General features: G+C 47.0%; 1 pseudogene; it reads left to right on the forward strand.

Moving 5' to 3' along the window:
* Nucleotides 1-5801: 5801 nt before the first annotated feature.
* Nucleotides 5802-5919, forward strand: LOC124616939 (annotated as a pseudogene).
* Nucleotides 5920-6209: the final 290 nt, after the last annotated feature.

Below are 6209 nucleotides of genomic sequence, written 5' to 3' on the forward strand. Positions count from 1 at the left end.
TTGAATCTTTTATTTAGCTGGCAGTATTGGCGCTCGCTGTATTGCAGTAGTTTGAGTAACGAAGATTTCGTGAGGTAAGTGATTCATGAAAGGTATAGGTTATTGTTAGTCAGGGCCATTCCTTTGTAGGGATTATTGAAAGTCAGATTGCGTTGCGTTAAAGATATTGTGTGTCAGTTTAGTGTTGATCAGAATAAGTAAAGAGAGAAATGTCTGAGTACGCTCAGTTATGCTCAGCTGTTTGAAAATCAAATAACGTAGAGGTTTTCCAACACTGTCATTTATAAATTTTTCTAAGGGGATGTTTCAAACATAATCACGTAATGTACATTTTTGGTGATATGTGACGTTCAACTCTTTGAACAGGGAACGACGTAAAGGGCATATACGACTCTGAACGCCGTCACAAATAGCCGTAAACCAGTTAGGGTTCGGTTTTAGTTAAATTTTGCGCATGCAACTTAGTAAAGTGACTGCTCTTTTTTTCTGCATCTTTACAATAATATTTGACTGAAGATTATTTCTTCCCCTAAAGTTCTTTAATTTTATCCCGAAAGTATGTCGGTTACGTATCTTACCATTCTTTCCCTCATTTCTATGGATGACGAGACTTCCATTATTTCCGTGAAGAAGAGCGAAGAAAAAATGCTTAAATTGACTGAGGAATGTGTAATCAAGAAACACAAATATGCTGATTAGATACCTAGATGTTTCGCAGTTCCTTTGTTAGGAACTGGTTAAATTTCCGTCGCAACATTGCGTTCAACTTGAGAGAGATAAAGTGGGAAGACAGACAGGAGATAGAGGCAGCAGCGGGAAAGAAGAGAAGAGGAAGAGACAAGAGAATCACAGCAGCACAAAGTTTTTCAGTCAGTGATTGTTCGTATACGCATCGCTTTATCGCAATGAGTTACAAGATTTGGTATCAATCAGTGATTGATACTATATCTGGTAACCCAATGCAATGAGGCAATGCATACATGAACAGTATGCAGGCTTCGTTAAGGGAATAATCAGCTTCATTTACATGGTGAATCGTAAGTTTTCGATCAGGCGCATCTTATAGTGCTTGTACGTCTATCTCATCTCATACTACCCGGTATCAGTCTCTCCACTTATCAACCGTCAGCTTCTTACAGACGAACAGGAACAACACAGGCAGAAAGAAATCAAGTGCGCTAAGCCAGTAGATTGCGATCAGTAGCAGCAGAAGACCCGTGGCTTGGGATGTATCATTTACGTACATTTCACTGAGGATAAGACTAATACACTGATGTAAGTACTTTTAAGAAAATGATCCAAGAGATGTCCTGCAGATTACTGTTGATGTAAAAGTTTTCCTACTTCTGTCCTCCTCGATACATATATTGGTCTTGCCAGGAAGATTACAGGCACATTGTGGACGATCTGTAAGATCATTTCTCACATACTGCTACAGCTATTGCCCACACTCAGACATCCCAATGCTATATACTCCAGTATCCAAGTGTGGTAGACCAGACTTACGAACTGTCTTTAACCGAGCACAAATTTTACATTCCTGGACCACACAAATAACAAGTGTCCTATTAGTTTAGCTGTCAGCCCATCCAGCGTCGCGCCTGATTAGGTACAGGCAACTGCCAGGTTTTGCATATCATCTCTACGACTAACCCAGTAGCGATCGACAAGTACTCTGTATGATGGTGTCAGACACAAACGCTGTCATCAAATACCTCGCTGACATTCACGGCTAGGCCACACACGGAGAATATTGGACAGTCTCTCCCACTATCTTTTGCTAGCGCGACCAGTTCTAGAATACCTTTCCAGTGTTTGGAGTTCTTATCACGTAAGAATGCTACCGTCGTGGAACGAATTCAGAGACGCCATCCCAGGACCGCAACCAATCTTTGTAGCCCACACGAAATTGTGAATCTCCTTTTACACTGGAGCGAATGGCAGCGAATACAAACGAGTGGGCATTCGCATACATTCGAAATTATTCACTACCATTCGCTTGAATGTGCTAAAAGCGTTTACACTAGAGGTAACGGAAGAGAACACGATATAACGAACAAGGCTTATGAACACTGTGTTTTTCTTGGCGCTGATAATCGGTACATAGGATTCAAAACTACACACATCAGAAAAAGTTTTGCATCGCTCTGGTTCCCAGAAGACAGACGTTGACTGTGGATATTGTATCACGGACACAGTCTCTTTGACTGTTCAGAGATGTCACTAAACCCATCCAAAGGTATAAACAATCATGCACGAGCAGCGCCTATTAGACGGAGGGGGTCCGACAACCCATCAGTTCCAGTCATTCCACCAGGAAGGAGGTACACGGCTCGTGTTGTCTGTAGTTCAACTATGCCTGGACGGTCAATACCGCGGTTCGATCGCGTCCGCGTTGTTACTTTGCACCAGGAAGGGGTCTCAACAAGAGAAGTGTCCAGGCGTCTCGGAGTGAACCACAGCGATGATGATCGGACATGGAGGAGATACAGAGAGACAGAACTGTCGATGACATGCCTCGCGCAGGCCGCCCAAGGGCTACTACTGCAGTGCATTATCGCTAGCTACCGATTATGGCTCGGAGGAAACCTGACAGCAACGCCACCATACGAGGATGAATCAGTTGAAAACCTTCAATTTGTAATAACAAATCGAAATTTCACGCCGTTATCCTGTAAGTTGGTAAGCGTGCTACAAACAGCGTCCAGAATGGCCTGTAGGTGGCAGCATAGTGCAGATGCACGCATGCCGTCGCAGTATCAGTATAAAGATGGCCGCCCCACTTGCGACTTGCACCAGGGAAGAACAGCGTTCTGTTATTCGGTTTTTGCGTAGTGAAGGTGTGAAACCTATTTAAATTCATCGACGGGTGAAGGTTCAGTACGGTGATGCATGTTTGTCACAGCAGCAAGTCTACGAATGGAGTAGGAAGTTCGCAAATGGTGTGACATCAGTGGAAGATGCTCCTCGTCCAGGTCAGGCACAACGAGTTGTGACTCCACAGAACATTGCAGCAGTTGAAGCCATAGTGAAGGAAAACCGCCGAGTGACACTGAATGACACTGCAGCATGTTTAGAGATCAGTCATGGGTCAGCACACCACAGTGTGCATGATGTGCTCCAGTTTCACAAAGTGTCTGCAAGATGGGTGCCACGGCAGCTGACTCCTGAAATGAGAGAACGACGTGCTGATGTTTCTGAAGAACTTCTTCGGCGCTTTGAACGAGAAGGTGATGGCTTCCTTGCCAGAATCGTTACAGGGGACGAAACCTGGGTTCACTTCCACCAACCGGAAACTAAGAGAGCGAGCAATAAATGGCGCCATTCCTCATCACCAAAACCAAAGAAGTTTCGAACAGAACCATCAACAGGGAAGGCTATGCTGACTCTCTCTTGGGACGAAAAAGGCGACATTTTGGAGCATTACATGCCTAGAGGGACCACTGTCACCAGTGCATCATACACAGATCTCCTAAAAAATCATCTGCGGCCTGCAATCAAATCAAAGCGACGTGGATTGCTGTCAGCAGATGTCCTTTTGCAACACTGCCCGCACAACAGTTGCAACAGTCACAGACCTGCATTTTGAGTGTCTTCCTCGTCCACCATATGCACCAGACCTTGCCCGAAGTAATTTTCATATGTTTGGACCGTTCAAAGACGCAGCGGGAGGAAAGAAGTTCCGTTCTGATGAAGAGGTACGCCACGCGGTGCATGAGTGGTTGCGCGGACTACCAAAAGAATTTTTTTGTAAAGGAATTTATGTACTCTGTAAGCGCTGGAGGACTTGCATTGAGCGTGGGGGAGGTTATGTTGAAAAGTGATGCAGCTTTGTACCACTTCTGCACAATAAATAATATTTAAAAAAATATTTAAAATTTTCATTTGACTCACCCTCGTACATTTCGTGTAAGGACCACGAAGACAAGACAGGAGAAAGTAGGGCTCTCACGGAACCATATGACAGTTCTTTTTCCTTTGCCCTATTTGCGAGTGGGACAACAAAAGAAATGACTAAATGACTGACGGTGGTGCCACGCCACATACAGTGATCTGAGGAGTGTGTAAGTACAATAGATGTAGGTATAAGCAAGAAAATGATTAGAAAAGATTTGAAATTACGTTACGTTCGGTAGAAGTCGCCAAGCACTAGCGTTATGAAACACTGAATGAGTGTAATCGGGTAAGCGGCGCTCCTTTTTAAGCAAAACCTAACATTTGGCGCATCTCAAAGTGCAAAATATGCAGTTCATCGGAGCCAGGAACGCTGGATTGTAGTGTGCTGCTGACAGGGGTACGGTTAATACGCTGTGAAGTCCGCGAGTTACCTCAGCTGTCCCTCGCACAGATTCGCAGCCCGCTTGGACAGCTCAGTGTGACCGCGGCTGCAATCTGATTGGTGCAGCGTAATCGCGACAGTAATTCACTGACGGTCTGCCGCAGGCCGGGGCGTTAGTCCTCAGTTACGTCACCGGCCTCTGCGCTGATTGCCGCAATGGCGAACGGGTCAGCGGGGAGGGCTGTAGCTGGGGCGACAATTGACTTGGTATCAAACACTGCCCCGCATGAGAAGGGAAAGGGAGACGGAGAGAAGGGTGAGGGGGGGGGGGGGGGGTTGTGAGTGATCCTGCTGTAGCCGCTTCGCACTGTGCAGTGCCTCTCATCCACGGGCCTCGCGCTGGCGTTAGTTATTTGGCTGCGATATACGCAGGTGCGTTTCACCATGCGATCAGCTGCCCCGCTCCTATCCTCACAGAACCGAGAGATTGGAGGCCGCGCCTGAATTGCGGCTGCCGAGTCCGTGCGTACCACAGCAGACATTCCCTGTTCGTAACGATCAGAGAAAACTGGAGCCGTCCCTGGGAGGGAGGGGTGGAGGGGAGGGGGGGCTTCATTAAAGTAACATTCCTGTTGTCGGAGGCGATGGCTTAGATACTGCATGTTGGTAAACAGCGGCCATAGGGAGGGTTGGGTAGGGTTGTTTGGGGAAGGAGACCAGACAGCGAGGTCATCGGTCTCATCGGATTAGGCAAGGATGGGGAACGAAGTCGGCCGTGCCCTTTCAAAGGAGCCATCCTGGCATTTTCCTGGGGCGATTTAGGGAAATCACGGAAAACCTAAATCAGGATGGCCGGACACGCGGGATTTAACCGTCGTCCTCCCGAATGCGACATACGGAGGCGCGTAGCGAGTGGGTTGGGTTGGGTTGGGGTGGGGGAAGAGACCAAACAGCAAGGTCATCGGTCTCATCGCATTAGGGAAGTCGGCAGTGCCCTTTCAAAGGAACCGTCCCGGCATTTGCCTGGAGGGATTTAGGCAAATCACGGAAAACCTAAACCAGGATGGCCGGACGCGCGGGATTTAACCGTCGCCCTCCCGAATGTGAGACCAGTGTGCTAACCGCTGCGCCACCTCGAGCGGTATAGCAAGTGGACTCCAGCGAATGTGTCCAGTGAGCCGATGGAAAGTCATCGAGTACAAGGTTTGTTGTTCCTTATCTATATAAACGATTTGGGAGACTTCTGAGCATCCGTCTTAGGTTGTTTGCAGATGACGCTGTCGTTTATCGACTAGTAAAGTCATCAGGAAACCAAAATAAATTGCAATACGATTTAGAAAAGTTATCTGTATTATATGAAAATGGGCAATTGACCCTAAATAAGAAAATATGAGACCATCCACTTGAGTGCTAAAAGGAATCCTTTAAACTCCAGTTACACGATAAATCAGTCAAATCTAAAGGCCGTAAATTCACTTAAATACCTAGCAATTACAATTACGAACAACTTAAATTGGAAAGAGGCAACGGCCTTACCGCAGTGGATACACCGGTTCCCGTGAGATCACCGAAGTTAAGCGCTGTCGGGCGTGGCCGGCACTTGGATGGGTGACCATCCAGGCCCCCATGCGCTGTTGCCACTTTTCGGGGTGCACTCAGCCTCGTGATGCCAATTGAGGAGCTACTCGACCGAATAGTAGCGGCTTCGGTCAAGAATACCATCATAACGACCGGGAGAGCGGTGTGCTGACCCCTAGCCCCTTCTATCCGTATCCTCCACTGAGGATGACTCGGCGGTCGGATGGTCCCGGTAGGCCACTCGTGACCTGAAGACGGAATGTTTTTTAAATTGGAAAGAACACACAGAAATTGTTGTGGGGAAGGCTAACCAAAGACTGCGTTTTATTGGCAGGACATTTAGAAAATGTAA

This window comes from Schistocerca americana, chromosome 5 (genome assembly GCF_021461395.2).
Source record: "Schistocerca americana isolate TAMUIC-IGC-003095 chromosome 5, iqSchAmer2.1, whole genome shotgun sequence".
NCBI classification, from domain to species: domain Eukaryota; kingdom Metazoa; phylum Arthropoda; class Insecta; order Orthoptera; family Acrididae; genus Schistocerca; species Schistocerca americana.